At 39.8% G+C, this 15,014-nt stretch overlaps 1 pseudogene; it reads right to left on the bottom strand.

Moving 5' to 3' along the window:
* Nucleotides 1–1,216: 1,216 nt before the first annotated feature.
* LOC116328594 overlaps nucleotides 1,217–15,014 on the bottom strand; it is a 37,793-nt pseudogene continuing 23,995 nt past the window's right edge.

The following is a 15,014-nucleotide window of genomic DNA, read 5'->3' as shown; positions in this document are numbered from 1 at the left end:
AAAGTCTCTTTTTAAAACTTGGTTTTATTAGTTTTAATCTTTTAACTTTATGCATCAAGCAAAAATTAAATTATATGCAACATTGTCTGACTGGAAGAAATTTGTTTAACATTTAAACCTATTTTCTCCACATTCCAGCACATAAAATAAAATATTTTTTTGTGTTTACACTCAGTCTTTCAAATAAATGCAAGTGAAACACAGCAGAAAATAAATAAAATCAAATTCTCAGCGGACCTGTTGCTCTATTTTCACCTGTATAGCAGGCGGATGTTTGCCCTGGTGCAGGTGTGCCGCAGCGGTCAGTGGAAGAATCCATGAGTTTCTCTGTGAATTTCTCATTCCGTGGTAGCGCACTCGGTGCTTGCTCGGAAGTTAAGGGGTTTTTCGCTGTAAAAGAAGTTTTCTTCCCACGCAGTGAACAGCGGATGCTAATGTTTTGTCACTTTTACAGAATCAAACTCAAAGTAAGGTCAGTACTTCCACGCTTTAAACTGCACGCTCATACTCTCTCTGCACTCGATATATTATCCATTGTTGATCTGCACACAGCTGTTGTCACGAATGTCGCACTCGCTTACGTCACTGTCATGAGACACTCTTGCAAACAAATCACGGTTTTAGTAACGCAGTAGCGCAGCGTTCCTACAGGAAAGTAACAGTAATCTAATTACCGTTTTTGCAATAGTAATCCCTTACTTTACTCGTTACTTGAAAAATGTAATCTGATTACAGTAACGCATTACGTGCCCATCTCTGGTTGGAACACAACACAAACAAGTGCAGAGAAACAGTTTGTGGCTTATGTTGATTTAGCTGCTGCCTTTAAAGTTTGTAGACAAAACAAACAAAACAAAACAAATTAAAAATCGAGTTCTAATTTATAAAAAGTGATCAGTTTAGTTGTTACCTAGTTAATTAGAAAGCATTAGTGTCTAAGTGTTGCTATGTTAGCAGCTAGACTTCACTTGATACAATGTTTGATTTAGTTGTCACAGTGTAGCTTTAGCACCACACTAACCTGTAACTGCATAGTTGCCTCTTTCTGTTGCCTTGGCAGCGTGAACTCTTTCTCTAACTTTGTAATTAACCCCTCCTGAAAATTGTTGATAACGGTTCACAACACAGACACAAAAACATACAGGTTGTTGTGTACCTGTGATAATGTCCTCGATGGCTCCGTCTTTCCCTCCCTCACCAGAGGAGACATCTGCCTCTTCTTCAGCTCTGCTATCAGGTCCATCTGGGCGCTCTCGGCATCATGGGACCCTGAAACAAAAATCAGATTTAGTTGAATATTTTTATAACATGCTTTGAGAGTTTTAGTTGTTCTTTTCATGTCCAATAGTCTGGTTGTTTTTATGTATAAAAGTTATAATCTCAAGCAATTTCCTTCATGTGTTTTACATTTTGGAAGTCTGATAGGTGAAGAAATACACACAGTCAGCAGAACACAGAAAACCGATCAAATGTTTCAATTCGAAAAATTAAAACTAACTAAAACAAAAAAAATTGGCCATTTTAAGAAAGAAAAATATTGTCTTATTTTGAATTTGATGGCAGTGCAGACCATGTTTACCACCTTCTTTAATAACAGTTCATATATGACTGGGAACTGAGGAGAGCGGCTCTGGACTTTGGGACAGGAATGTTGTCTTGTTCTGGTCTGATAGAGGACTATAGGCACCAAATGTCTTTAGTGGGTGGAGATCTGGACTTCAAGCAGGCCATTCCAGCTCCAGGTGTGTTCCAGATGCAGTACTGTGTATACTTTATGGTAGTTTATCTGTCTTTGGACTAGTTGTGGGTAGTTGAGATGGCTGACCGGGAGCATCGCACAAGTTTTTTGTTGATACTTTGAGCTTTTAATGGCATCAGTCTTTGTACCTACACATTTCTCTAAAGGCAAAGCAGTTTTCCTCTAAACTGAGATAGTTAATGTCTCTTCACTGAGAAGAAGTACTTGCTGAATGCCACTTTTAAAAATCGAAAAGAAAGGACCGACAGATAAAGTCTGAGGTCTACTGCAAGATTTTAAGGTGTTGTTGCAAAATGACACAGTGAAATGGTCTAATTATTCAGGAGAAAATCCTCTTTATGCGCTTGGAAAGTTTCTAGACACACTTGAAAGTACTTTTCCTGCACCGACTGTTTATCGTTCCCACCTTGTTCCCCATGACTTCAGGTTTAGGAGGAGTTAAAGGAGCCTCGTGTTGCTTGTTTCTCTGCTCGATGTCCAGCTCTGCTTGCTGTCAAACACAAAAACAATGTTTCTGAGGTCAGGTTATAAACAGTCACTGATGGCTGCAGGTGTAATGTAAAAGCTCTTGGTGCATATCGGTGAAGCAGCTGTCTGTTATCTGACCTTGTACGCTTTGATGAATCTGATCAAAATAGGGAAGAACATAGAGGGCAGCGTTGTTTTGGGGTTTTCTCCGAAGTACTCCACAGCTGAGTCATAAGCATCCTGCAAGAGAAGGTAAAAATATCAGGTCATGATCATGATCAGCCATGAACTGACCAGTACTTCCTGTTCCTAATGTCGACAGAGACAAATTTTGGATAATTTCCTTAGGGATTAATAAAGTATTCTGATTTTGATAATTAAATCCGACCTGCGCAGTCTTTCCATCGGCTATGAGACAGTTGAGCAGCTCCATGTTGCTGTTGAGAAAACTCTGCAGCACAGGATTGTCTTTTCTATGGAGAACTCCCTCTTCGTCCCTCCATGCCTCTCTCCAGAGCCCGAAGGTCCTGCAGGATACTGTCCACAGAAACTAAAAGAGACAAAGACTTCAAGGTGAAGTTAGAGCTTCAAATTAACATTCATATCATTGCTTATCAAACAGCAATTAGATTATGATGTACTTTAGAAGACTGAAGGTGTTGCATGAATAAAGTGATTCTACTGCTGTCGTAACTCCTCGTGAGCATTTGCCATTTCATCATCAGTGTATTTACAATCTGTGGTATTAGTTTTAAGTAAAATGTACGCTATTTAAATGTTATTATTACTGTTAAACATGGTCAAACTTTTGAAAGTATAGCCAATAACTCTGGCTTTCACAGGTTTTATCCTCTTGGGATTTCCTAATATGGTCATCTCAGACACCCCAGTCAGCATCTCCATAGCAACTTCTGGTTTTTCTCCAATGGTTGATGAGTTGTTGCAGTAGTTTCGTGTCAGTTACAAGGTGAAAACACGATGCTGCCCTGAAAACGCCCCATGACTGCTTTGGTTTCTAGCAGCTTGCTTTGATCGCGTGTGGTTTACAAGGGAGATTCAGGCTACATCCACATGTACACGGATATTTTGTTAAACACAGATTTTTCTGTGCATTTTGGCCTTTGGTCCTGAGAGTCACTAAAAACAAAGTTTTCAAACTCCTGCCAGATGAAGATTTTCAGAAACTCAGCTGCATTTACACATGGAGATGAAAAATGCGATTTTGTCTCGTAAGATCAAAGTTATGTGCCTTACCTCCTTTGACTACACCCCGTCTTTTGATTGGCCAGCATTTCTTCACAGTTAGGATTATATCACCACCTGTCAGGAATTATACTCTACCACTCCAAAAAAACTGTGCTTTATTTCTTTATTTATTTGCAGCTTTTTTACATAGTTGAGTTAATCTATTTGGGAGGGAAGTACTGAGTCCTCTTGGATCTTGGACCTTTGTAAACTGTGACGGGAGTTCAGCCATCAATAATTACTGTACACCTGTGAGGATGTGCTTACCAAGTGACGCCTTATCCAGGAAGTGCAGCTCTGTGTGGAAGGATTGCAGCTCTGGGTATTTCTCCTGGATGATGTTGACGATGAAGTGCATAAGCGTCTGTTTACGGTCTGTAGATTTGGTGTCCAACAGCTTGGAAGAGTCAGCAAAGAATGAAAAGTCTGACATTAGATTGATAAAAACAACAGGTTGAACTAAATACTCTTGGATTATCTACAGAAATAGCAACTGAAGCAAAAAGCCATCTGTAGCTGCAGAAAAAACTACATTCATTTTCTCACCAAGTCTAAGCTTTGCAGACGGAAGCCATATGCTGCTCCTCGCTTGCTGCTGTTCATGTAGTTTCCAAATGCCAAGATGATCTTTACATCAGAAACAGACAGAAAACTATGTTGTCAGATGTGACACAAAGTGACAACATGTGTGATATACAGCCCACACCGACTCAAAAATAAACCTGCAGTGAAAAACAAAACTTGAAATCTGCCACAGAGTTAAAACAAAACTCTCCTTTCCAGAAACAACTCACTGCTGTTTTTATGCCACTTGAAATTTAGGAAAAAGCAACAACCAAAGTTGAAGGAAAAAAGCGAGACAAATTCCTCAGGGTTAAAGACACAGCATGTTTGGTCTCATATTACAGCAGGAGGCTACTTTCCCAGAACTGCTGAACTGGACCTGAAATTACTCCCATCAAAGCCTAAAAACACTCTTTTCACAAACTACAGTACACCACAAAATACCACAAAATACTTGAAATGCACATAAAGTGGCGATTTCTGCTGGTAAAAAGAATCAAAGGCGAGCAAAAGGAAGTTCCTCTAATGTATAAAACACATTTTTCCTGTTATGAGAAGTTTTCCCTTCATAATAACTGCACAGTGGATGAACATCCAATTGAAAATATGGGCATAGTTGCCTTAATTAACAGGTGTTGGAAACAGGAAGTTGTGGCCCATTACTACCTGCTAGGCCTCACCTCTGCTAACTGGCTCATGCTTGACTCCTGACTCCTTTCTTTTACATGTCAAAGTTTCCTTGAGCAAGATGTTAAATTGCCACTGGTGGATCCATCAGTGTTAGTACAAGTGATTGTTAGCAAAGGCTAAAGGCACAGAACAATGTGAATGGGTGAATGAGGCTTATAGCAGAAAGCAGTGTATAAGTACCAGTCTGTGAGACAAATTATAAGGCTCTGTTTTTCTAGTGTTCTAGGTTTCTGCCACTAACTAATTAACTAGTATCAGTGTCCTTGTATTGCATGTATACAGTGCACTGATACAGCTCACTAACCCAGTGCTGTCTAACTCCAGGCCTCAAGGGCCAGTGTCCTGCAGGTTTTAGATGTGTCCTTGATCCACCACAGCTGATTTGAATGGTTAAATGACCTCCTCAGCATGTCTTGAAGTTCTCCAGAGACCTGGTAATGAACTAACCATTTAATTCAGGTGTGCTGACCCAGGGTGAGATCTAAAACCTGCAGGGACACCGGCCCTCGAGGCCTGGAGTTGGCCAAGCCTGCACTAACCAAACTAGTGTTACTTGACATCTTACCACTGCACCTTCATCTAAATATGGTCACTTCTGGGAACAAAAAACACCACAAAATGCTAACGTTGAGGCTCCATTACAAACGGATGGTCCATCATTTATTTACAGTTTATGTGAAATCTTGGTTGAATATTTACAGTGAATGTGTTTCCTTTGTTTTGCTGAGAGCCCCCAGCAACCTGGATTTTAAAATCAAATTAGAAGAACAATAAAAAAAGTTTTATGCCAGGATTTTATTGTAATTTTTAATGCTAATTAGGAGGTCAGTGACTTTGATTCCATTTTGGTGTTGCTGAGGATTCACAGGAACTCACAGAGAAGCAGGCCTGACCAGTAAAGTTTATTATTCAGTCATGAACTGGAGCTCTTTGACACTTCAAATAAAAGTAAGAATCACCTCAAGAATTTTCTTCAGCTTAGTGGAAGATTTGATGGACATCGAGGCTGCGATGATGGCATTCAGTTGCTGTAAGAAGTAATGCAGAGATCAGTGTTGGACATTACAGTATACACTAACATTTTATTTTAAAGGACTAGTTCTACTTTTTGTAATTCTCAGAGTCAGATGTCAAGAGTGATTCCACAGTAAATATAAAGCCAGAGTGCTGATAAGGAGAAATTTCCCCGCGCTAACCCTCATTACCAGAATAAATGCCTTTTATTCCTAGAAGTGGGCTTTTATTCAGCCCACTTCTAGGAATAAACTCTAACAAAATGACTGCCTTTTCCTCGGCATGACTGTGAAATCCCCTATTGTAAACTTTGCTTCATTCTCTTTCCTTAAATACAGTTCAACTGGTGTCCAACCGTGGACTCACAGGCTGTATCAGCTGGACGCTCTCAGGGAAATTGCCCATGAAGGTGAGAGTGCTGATGCGCTGGGAAAGCCGTGGGATCTTGCTGAAGCGCACCATGAGCGGTCCTCCTCGCTGAGCTCGTCCAGGGCCTGCCCTCGCACTCGTAGTTGTGGATGAGCTTCATTTCATACTCGGTGGGATGAAACGCTCCAGCAGCTCGAGGAAGTCCAGGCTCAGAGCTTTCAGGTTGTACCTGCAGGGACGGCGCACATTCTGAATATAAAGTGTCTTTGCAATATATTCAGATTTTCTTTTTATTGCCGTATTATTCAGCTGATGCACAAACAGGTTTTAACACATACGTCTCAATGACACAGCAGATATCAGAGGCAGCCATTCCTTCTTTACGCAGGGTGATGGCCAGGTTTTTGGCCCTGTTGGGCTCCATTAGAGACACTTTACTGGGACTCTTGTGGGCCATTTTCTTCTTTAGGGTTCCCAGATCTACAGGGGTCGACTGGGCTTTGGTCTTAAACTGCTCCTCAAAGGCAGCCATGTTTAGCTCCTAATAACAGAGTTCAAATACAGAAACATAGACCATTAAGATTTTTTTAACACTCAGATTAAACTTTCACTTTCTTTTTTTTTTTACTGTAAGTCACATAGCAGCTTATTACAGACTAAACTCTTCATGATTGCTGAAAAGAAATAACTGGAAAAATTGTTCTAAAGATTATTTTCAATTTAGTTTTGTTCTTTTTAAAATACTCACAGAATTTTGCAAATAGAGAAAAGCATGGGAGAATATCCATGGATTCAAGTGATGCAGAATACATGCAAGTTCCCATGATAATACATTATCTGTCTTAATAGGACTGATTGCACGAATATAGAAGAAAAGCATGTTGTTGTTGTTTTCTGCTAAACAATTTGCACCACATTTGGATTAAAACCCAACCCACCACCTCCACATCCAAAAATGAAGCCAGTGCAGAAATACCAAAACAACTGTAGTTCCACTAATGGCCACTGGAGGCTGACTCCAAACCTGTGGTCATCCCCATAGACTCTCATGTTAAAATGTCCAGCAGCATTGCAGAGTGTGTTGACAGCCTGGCATAAAACACTGTTTGGGTCTCTACGGGTGGTTTCCACCTTCAGCTGTTCAGGAGTTGAAGGTGGAACTGTTCCACCTTCAGATAAACCCTCAGGAGGTGAGGGTTTATTTGTTTGTTTATTTGTTTGGTTGTTTTTTTAATAATTCATCTGCCCAGTGTTTGTGGTGCCTTTTGTTGGATGTTTAATAAATTATTTGACAAAATGACTTTTCAAGAACTTTGTTTTCCCACTTTAGTCACTTTTTCGAGCATAATTAGTCTGTTACTTACTAATTAGCTTTGTCTGTGTGCAGCTTTTCCTAACCAGACTAGCTAAACCTACGTGAAAACTTAGCACAGCACCCTCTCACTCCAAATTAAGCCTCCAAAATGCAATGACCAAAACCAGCAGGTGTGGTCATTTTGGCTGCATGCATCTTTTAAATACTGTCTATGCAGGAGGCCAGGTCCAGATGTTTATGGGACAGCAGAGGAAACATGAACAAACCTCTAAGATGCGCTCGTCGTCCAGCTCGCTGAAGATTGTTCCTGCCACCTGGTTGGATTTGAGGGCCTGCCAGTTGAACAGCGGCATGCGGTATTTGGTTTGAATGGCCTTCTTCTTTTTACAGTCTGTAAGAGAAATGTTTGTCTTGTAACAGAGATATCTTCCCAAACACTGCATCGGGGAAGCTGCCGTTTGTTAGTTTCACAAGAAAAGACACTGAAATGTTTACTAAAAGTTCCCAAAGTGGATCTGGAAAATGATTATCAAGGCAGGAATCAGGTAAACTTTGGTTTCTCCAACTTGTCTCCACTCTCTGTCAGGGTTTTAATAGTTTTGCAATTTTCATTAGTTTTTATTTTTATTTAGTTTTGACTTCAGATTTTCAATTTTATATTAGTTTTAATTAGTTTTTACCAATTGTTTGCTAGTTTAGTTTAGTTTTATTTTTTGAAAATCCTTAGTTTCAGTTTAGTTTTGATTAGTTTCAGTTATAGTTTTAGTTGTGTTTGCAATAAAGTGTAACAAAATCATCATATCAGTCATTCTCTTCTGCTTATCCTTGGGTATGTTGCTATTCCAGCTACCATACCCTGCACCCTGCACAGGTCGCCTGTCTGTCGCAGGGCTAACACGCAGAGACAGACAACTCACATTCCCACCTATGGGTTTTTTAAATAAATAAATAAAGGCAGATGAACAACCATTGATACCAGGCAACTATAAAATGTATATCTTGGCCCCAATGAGACTATTAACTCTTGCAGCACCGGGTGTTCGTAATTTTGGTCCAAGTGAATTGATAAACTTTTTGAAGGCAATTGACTCACACAGTTATGTAGATATCCCAGTCCTGTTGTCTCGGGATGCATCACGCTGCCTTGCCTGGTGTTAGCTTCTGTTTCTGGGGATGAGGGTTGGGCGTGCTCCCTTACCTTCTCCAGGTAAGCTAGGTTAGCCTTCTTGTGTGAGCTTTTCAAGTGCACTTTAAGGTTTGTGGGATTTCTTTCCCTTTAGAAATGTCCTCATAATTTGTCTCGTTCCACTACAAGACACTTGCTTTATCCAAAACACAGTCATATTCAAAGTAATCCCAAATTGGACTCTGACGCTTTCTCCCGACTTTTGTTGACATGATGCTACGCGTGGACGGAGCAGCAACACAGACGACCCGACTGAGGTACTTGCCACCTGCTGGCATAATAAGGCACAGCAAGAACATAACCTGGAAAATACACTTCATTCTCACCCTTGACTAACGTATGACACATACACATCAACGAAAACTAAACACATTTTCTCTATAAATTCAGTTAATTTTAGTTAGTTTTGTGAACGGTCATTTCAGTTTTAGTTAGTTTTCCTTTTATTGCAAAGTCTCGTTTTTATTTTTATTTCCGTTAACGAAACTGTTTTTTATTCGTTATTTCGTTAGTTTTCGTTAACGATAATAACCTTGCTCTCTGTCATAGTTCTTGATTTTATATAAAGTTTAACAATTTTTAAATCTCTACAATCAGTTCGATAAAAGCTGGAAAAACTCCAGGACACCTCCAGCAGGTTTTTGCTTGTTGTAATCATTCCTCATTTTCAAATTTGATGTAAAAAAAAAGTCTTTTCTTTAAGATATAAAGCACAAGAAAATAAAATATGAACCAAAATTGTTAAACCTTTGATTGTTTTTAAAGACTAGTAAGTCTTTAAGACCTTCACTTTGCTCTGATTGTGGACTCACTTGAGGTCCCCGCAGTCGCATCTGCTGACGCCTGCGTCCTTCCGCCTCCAGAAGGCAGGAGAGCTGCTGGTGGTGGAGGAGGTGGGGGTGGAGCTGTGGTTGAGGACGGAGCTGGAAGTGGAGGAGGAGGAGGAGGAGCTTGTACCGACTCCGACTGTGGAGGAGCTTCTGTTGTAGGAACGGCCTGAAGGTTGTTTCCTGTATCGACCTGATCTGCAGCTGTCAGGAAATAGTCTACATATTAACTCGCAGTTACAGTGTAGCTGTAATTAAGGAAAATTAAGGAATAAATCTGATTACAAGAATCAATATCCCATAATGGTGCCCATCAGGGAAATACAAAGAGCTTCTTATTATCCGCACACCAAGGTCTGAAGTATCATCTCGAACTGACGATGCAGTTTTCAGACTCGATGGCGGTTTCAGATCTTTTGATCTCCTATCTTGAGTTATAAAAACAGAAATCAAAGGTAGGCCTAGTCTATGTGCAGGTAAGTTACCATGAAAATGTGCCACCACTGCATCACCTTTGTAATGCTGTAAACCCAGAGTTGACCCTGCAGTTACCTGGATAGATGTAGCACAGGTATCTGGTCACTAAAAAAGGGAACTTCTGAATCCAGCTCATAAAACTCAAACCTGAATTGTTCACGCTGTGAGTGTGTGTGTGGTTACTGAGGATTTAGGAAGGTGTGATAAAACAGTGCCGACCTTTCTGCTTCATGTTCTGCTGCACCACCTGAACATCTAGGTGTCCAGAGGAAGAGCGCCCCATTTGGACAAGACCCTGATCCACCAGAGCCTGAACTTTGACCTCGAGCTCCTTCAGGGCCTGGGTGTCTTGTTCTCTCTCCTGCCTGAGCTCCTGTTCTTGCTCTCGCAGCTGCAGCAGAATCACCTGCGAGCGAGACTCCCGCAGACTCTCCTGTGACACAGAAGCAGATGTGTCGTATACAGAACTTTAATCAGGCTGGACCTGTTCTGTCAGCTTTAAAAAAAAGAAAGAAAGAAATATGTGATCTGGTGTGATCTTCATGGCAAAAGAACATGCGTGCTCACAGCACTTTGGCTCATTAATATGCAGATTTATGCAGCTGCAACACTAAAATCTAATCAGATCACAGTCACCAGGTGGAGTACCTGCGGTGAGAGAGCTGCTATGTGCTTTTTCTTGACTAACGTTCACAAGAACAATCAGTCTCTCCCTAATTAAGCCAATTAGTTCCTCCATTTTCAAAGCTGTACTTCAATGCCAACACGTTTGTCTCTGCACGCTACATGTCTGATATTAATTTGAACTCATCAGCCTGAAGTGAGAAAGAGAATTCAGCATCTCAGGAAGCATTTCTTTCCTCGTTAGCATTCAAATTTATGCAGAAAGGTGCTTAAAAATCAAATCACATCTCTTCCATGTGGAGGACATGTGGTGCAGGTGTGAGGTTTCTGCATACTGTAGTTATCGTGTTCGTCATAGTGGGTCACAGCTTTGGGACAGCAAAACAGGGGAAATTTAATTGGACCCTGATGGAAAAGAACGAATGGCTACAGGTTATTAAGATACTGGCAGAGCTGAGCGATTGATTTTTTTCCTCTCTGTAAAACAAACAAAAAGACAAAGATCACTGGCCGAGCTTTTATCCTTCCTCGTGTTGGAACCACAAACAAAAATATCAAGCAGCAAAAACTCTATAAGGCAGAATTGAGTGGTTTTTTTTAAGTCTTTATCAGTAAATGGATTTGAACTGAGCCCTGATCTAAAAAACAGGTTCAAGCAACTCTGAGTTTAACCATAAACACCGAGTTATCAGTTCTAGAAAAGCTGATCAGTTATTTCAGTCTATTATTAAATTTTGCAAAACTGCACTTTTTTTTTTTACTTTATCTTTCGCACAATTTAAAAACAAAGGAGTTCAAATACTTTCTTTTTTTTTAATGTGGAACTAATTTGGAGACAGTAAAAACCATAAATGTACTGTACTCTTAAAAAAGGGGATTACTTATGAACTATTTCTCTGCTGGTGTTTAAGAGAAGACACACAAATAAAAGCACAGAAACATGAAGTGGATTAATATGTCTTCATATAGCCCTTTTTTTCTGTTACTAAGCGTTTACATTACAAGCCACGTTCACCCATTTACCTTATGCTAGGAACATTTATCTGTCACATGGTGACACGATGTGGATTCATGTTTGATATGTTGGCTCTGATGTTTCTGTTACCATCTGACTGCTTGGCACTGTCTGTGTTTCTGTAGGAAAAACATGTAAGCATGAACTCGCTGTTCTCTACCTTCAGGAGCTCCACTTCTTTGGTGGTCTGAATGAGCTTCTTCTCAAGCTCGGAGGCTTTCTCCATCGCCTCAGTCTCGGTCTCCTGAAGTCTGCTGCTTAGCTGTGACATCAGAGTGGTCATGGGTAATGGGGAAATGTATTTTTACACAGAGAGCAGCAAACATAGAAGAAAACTAACAGTAAAGTGGATTTATAATGTATTACATTTTCTCTCATGTATGTACTGCTTGTGTAATTTTGAGTTTACAAAAAAACTGACATAATTCCTACATGATTAATATCACAGTGATGTTTAAAGTTTTCATTACCACTAATCAAGGTCATGAAATTTCACCCAAACATTTTTCTGTATAGATAATCTCAATAGCAACCGCATGTTTCTGCTGGAGAGTTTAACACATAGTATGATTTTTTCTTTGGTAGCTTAATTAAAAAAAATATGCATTTTACTAGAGAAGGAAGCTAACACGAATAAGCTATGCTAAGCTAGTTAGCTTTAGAGCCATGAGTCTATCGGCTTCCTGTTAACTGCATCATTCAACAGATTCAGCTGCTGCTTCATTTGTGTGATATAATGTGGCAGCCATGAAATTATTTAATTTCTTAAACACAAAAATGGAGGAAATGTCTCAATTAGACTTAGATTTGGGTTATCTAATAAGCTAGCTGTATTTAATAAAAGAAACAATTGCAGTTTTGCTTTAAATCAATAAAGTTGGAAAATATTCAGGTTTATTTCAGCCTGATGTATTTCCTGTTATTCTGTAGTGTTTTTTGAAAGGTGAATAAATATCGGCTCTGACAACGACACTGCATGAGGAAGTCCATGTGACCATTGCACCTGTGAGCGTGTTCATCCACACTCACAGGATTATTTGAAAACCTGTTCTGGCCAGAATGATGGAAATCATGGTGATAATATTATGATACAGACTGTCTTTAAGGTTAGTTTGTATTTAATGCATTTACATCCAGACCTGCGCGTTGTGTTCCTGCAGTTCCTCCATGTGTTCTAGCAATGCGTTCTTGGTCTCAGCGTCTTCCAGCAAAGCGCCCACATCGAAGATGTTGTCCAGGTAGGCCTGAATCTGCACCAGCAGTCTGTCGCTCTCTGTGAACTTCAATTTCTACAAAGAAAAAAGACCAGAGTGAAAAATAATCAACACATTTTAACTGAAAGCTGTGACTCTGAGTCTAAGATAAGTTTAAAGCTGTTAATTTAGCATACAAGGTTACACTTGCCTCCAGGTAATCATCCAGGCCATGCTGCGTGAACTCGTACTGGAGGTGGACTCTGAAGTTCATGTTTTCCACTGAGTGGACCACAATGTTGATGAACTGCATACAGGCAACCTGGTGGGCAAAAAGAATGAATTTATACAACATGAACCAGCCTCGCCTACTCAGACCAGTGTCCGACACCATCACCAGATTAGGATTAGGATTCTGAGGATTGCAGCAACCAAAATGGCTTCAAAAAAGACTTGACAAACCAATAGGTGACATCACAGTGGCTACAAGTTTAAAAGTTTACATTCACAACATAAAGAAAGTCTGCTTACAGAGAGCAGAACGTCAGTAGAGCTATTGAAAGCGAGGAGGCCAAACTGCTGACACGAGCAGCTGCTGCACAATATTAGACACGAGCTTCAGAACACGACATGTGAACAAGTACCGCTGACATAAAATGTTTCACACAGGCTTGGTAATGTTCACTTTGGTGGAAGGCATATTTTGTGACCTCAGACCATCTGCTTCTCAGTGAAGTTGTTGTTAATTGTCCAGAGTTTCCCACTTTGAGTTTAAGTTTAAAGAGGCCAATTAAAAGTTCTGCAGATTTCAAGCCGACTCAAACGCAGCCCCAGACAGCTGGCAGCCGCTCCTACAGCTGACTGAGGAAACACTGAAAACCTTTAAAACTAAACTCGCTAATTGTTCTTTTTTCTCCAATAAACAACTGCAGCAATAATCACTTCTCAGGGGTGAGATTGTGTTGCGTTTCCTTTTGTTACTACAAACTCATTAACTTTAGTTATTAGATTGTTATCTCGGGCTCCGGGAAGCTGCAGTTAGCATTTTTCTTTTTTGTTTCCTGATCGATTCTTTGATTAGTCGAGGAGTTTTTTTTCCTCCCGTCTCCAAAAGTAACCTTAAATAAACTCCTCTCCTGCAAATTTACGACACCATTAAATTAAATTCTGAATTCGCGGCAGACTTTGGATTACCGTCCTCAGCTGTTCTACTTACAGCTCTGATCTTGTTTAAAACAAAGTGGAGAACAAACTTTTAGAAATACACAAGCCGGGCTTATTCACAGCACTCTGCATATTATATATAATTGCACACAATCTGTCTAATTAAAAGAAAAGCTGTCATTTTACGAAAGGCTCAGCCTGAAAGCTTTCAATTATAAAAACTAATTACCCCTATTCTTTATTATTTTAGCTTGTTTTTGTAAATTCTCACACAAAGGAGGTTTTTTTTCAGAGGCAGACTTTTTGTGTGCGAGAGCAAAATGTGCAGATAAATAATAGATTTATTCATTTTTTCTGGCAGTTACCAGTATTAGAAAAACACCACCAGTCAACTCCAACTGAAGCTCCATCTCAGATCTACACTTAATCAATCAACAAATGATTTACAATAATGATTTACAATAATGATTTACAATAATCTGCTGCAGCTGTACAGACATGAGGAGAGATTGTTAAATCACAGGTGTTATAAACACAAACAATTTCCAAGGGAATTTCACATCCCTGATGATTATACATTTCTTTGAAAAAGAAAAGCATAATTCAAATAAAATGTTAATTCTGAAATAACGCTGACAAAGCATCAACCTGGAGGGATTCAAAAATTAAACTGTAGTAATGTCAGTTTAGAGCTGGCCTTATTCAACCTGAGGATAAGATCGAAACTCATTAAGAGGCCAGAGACTGACCAGTTAGATCACAAACGTCATTCCTGCTGACAGGTTTGTCTGCCTCTGTCGATTGCTTAAGGGGACTCCACATCTGGCAGCTCCACATGTTGGATTTGGCAGTTTTTATGCCAGATGCTCTTCCTAACACAGCCGCAAAGGGATCTGTGTCTCCTCCTGGGAATAAACCTGGGATCTTTTGCTTGTTAGACAAAAAACTGAACATTTGCCAAAAAGACAAATGTGACGTATTTTTATGGATCTGCTGAATCGTTTTAGACTTTCCAGCTCATCGCATTAAAACTTCACAGCTTGTAAAGCAGGTTTAGAATAACAAACATTTGTTACTTTGAAGTCTTGCACGGCCTTGCTCTCA

The sequence above is a fragment of the Oreochromis aureus genome, linkage group 8 (genome assembly GCF_013358895.1).
Source record: "Oreochromis aureus strain Israel breed Guangdong linkage group 8, ZZ_aureus, whole genome shotgun sequence".
Lineage (NCBI taxonomy): Eukaryota > Metazoa > Chordata > Actinopteri > Cichliformes > Cichlidae > Oreochromis > Oreochromis aureus.
The sequence above is the reverse complement of the archived record's forward strand: the minus strand, read 5'-3'. Positions and strand labels throughout refer to the sequence as shown.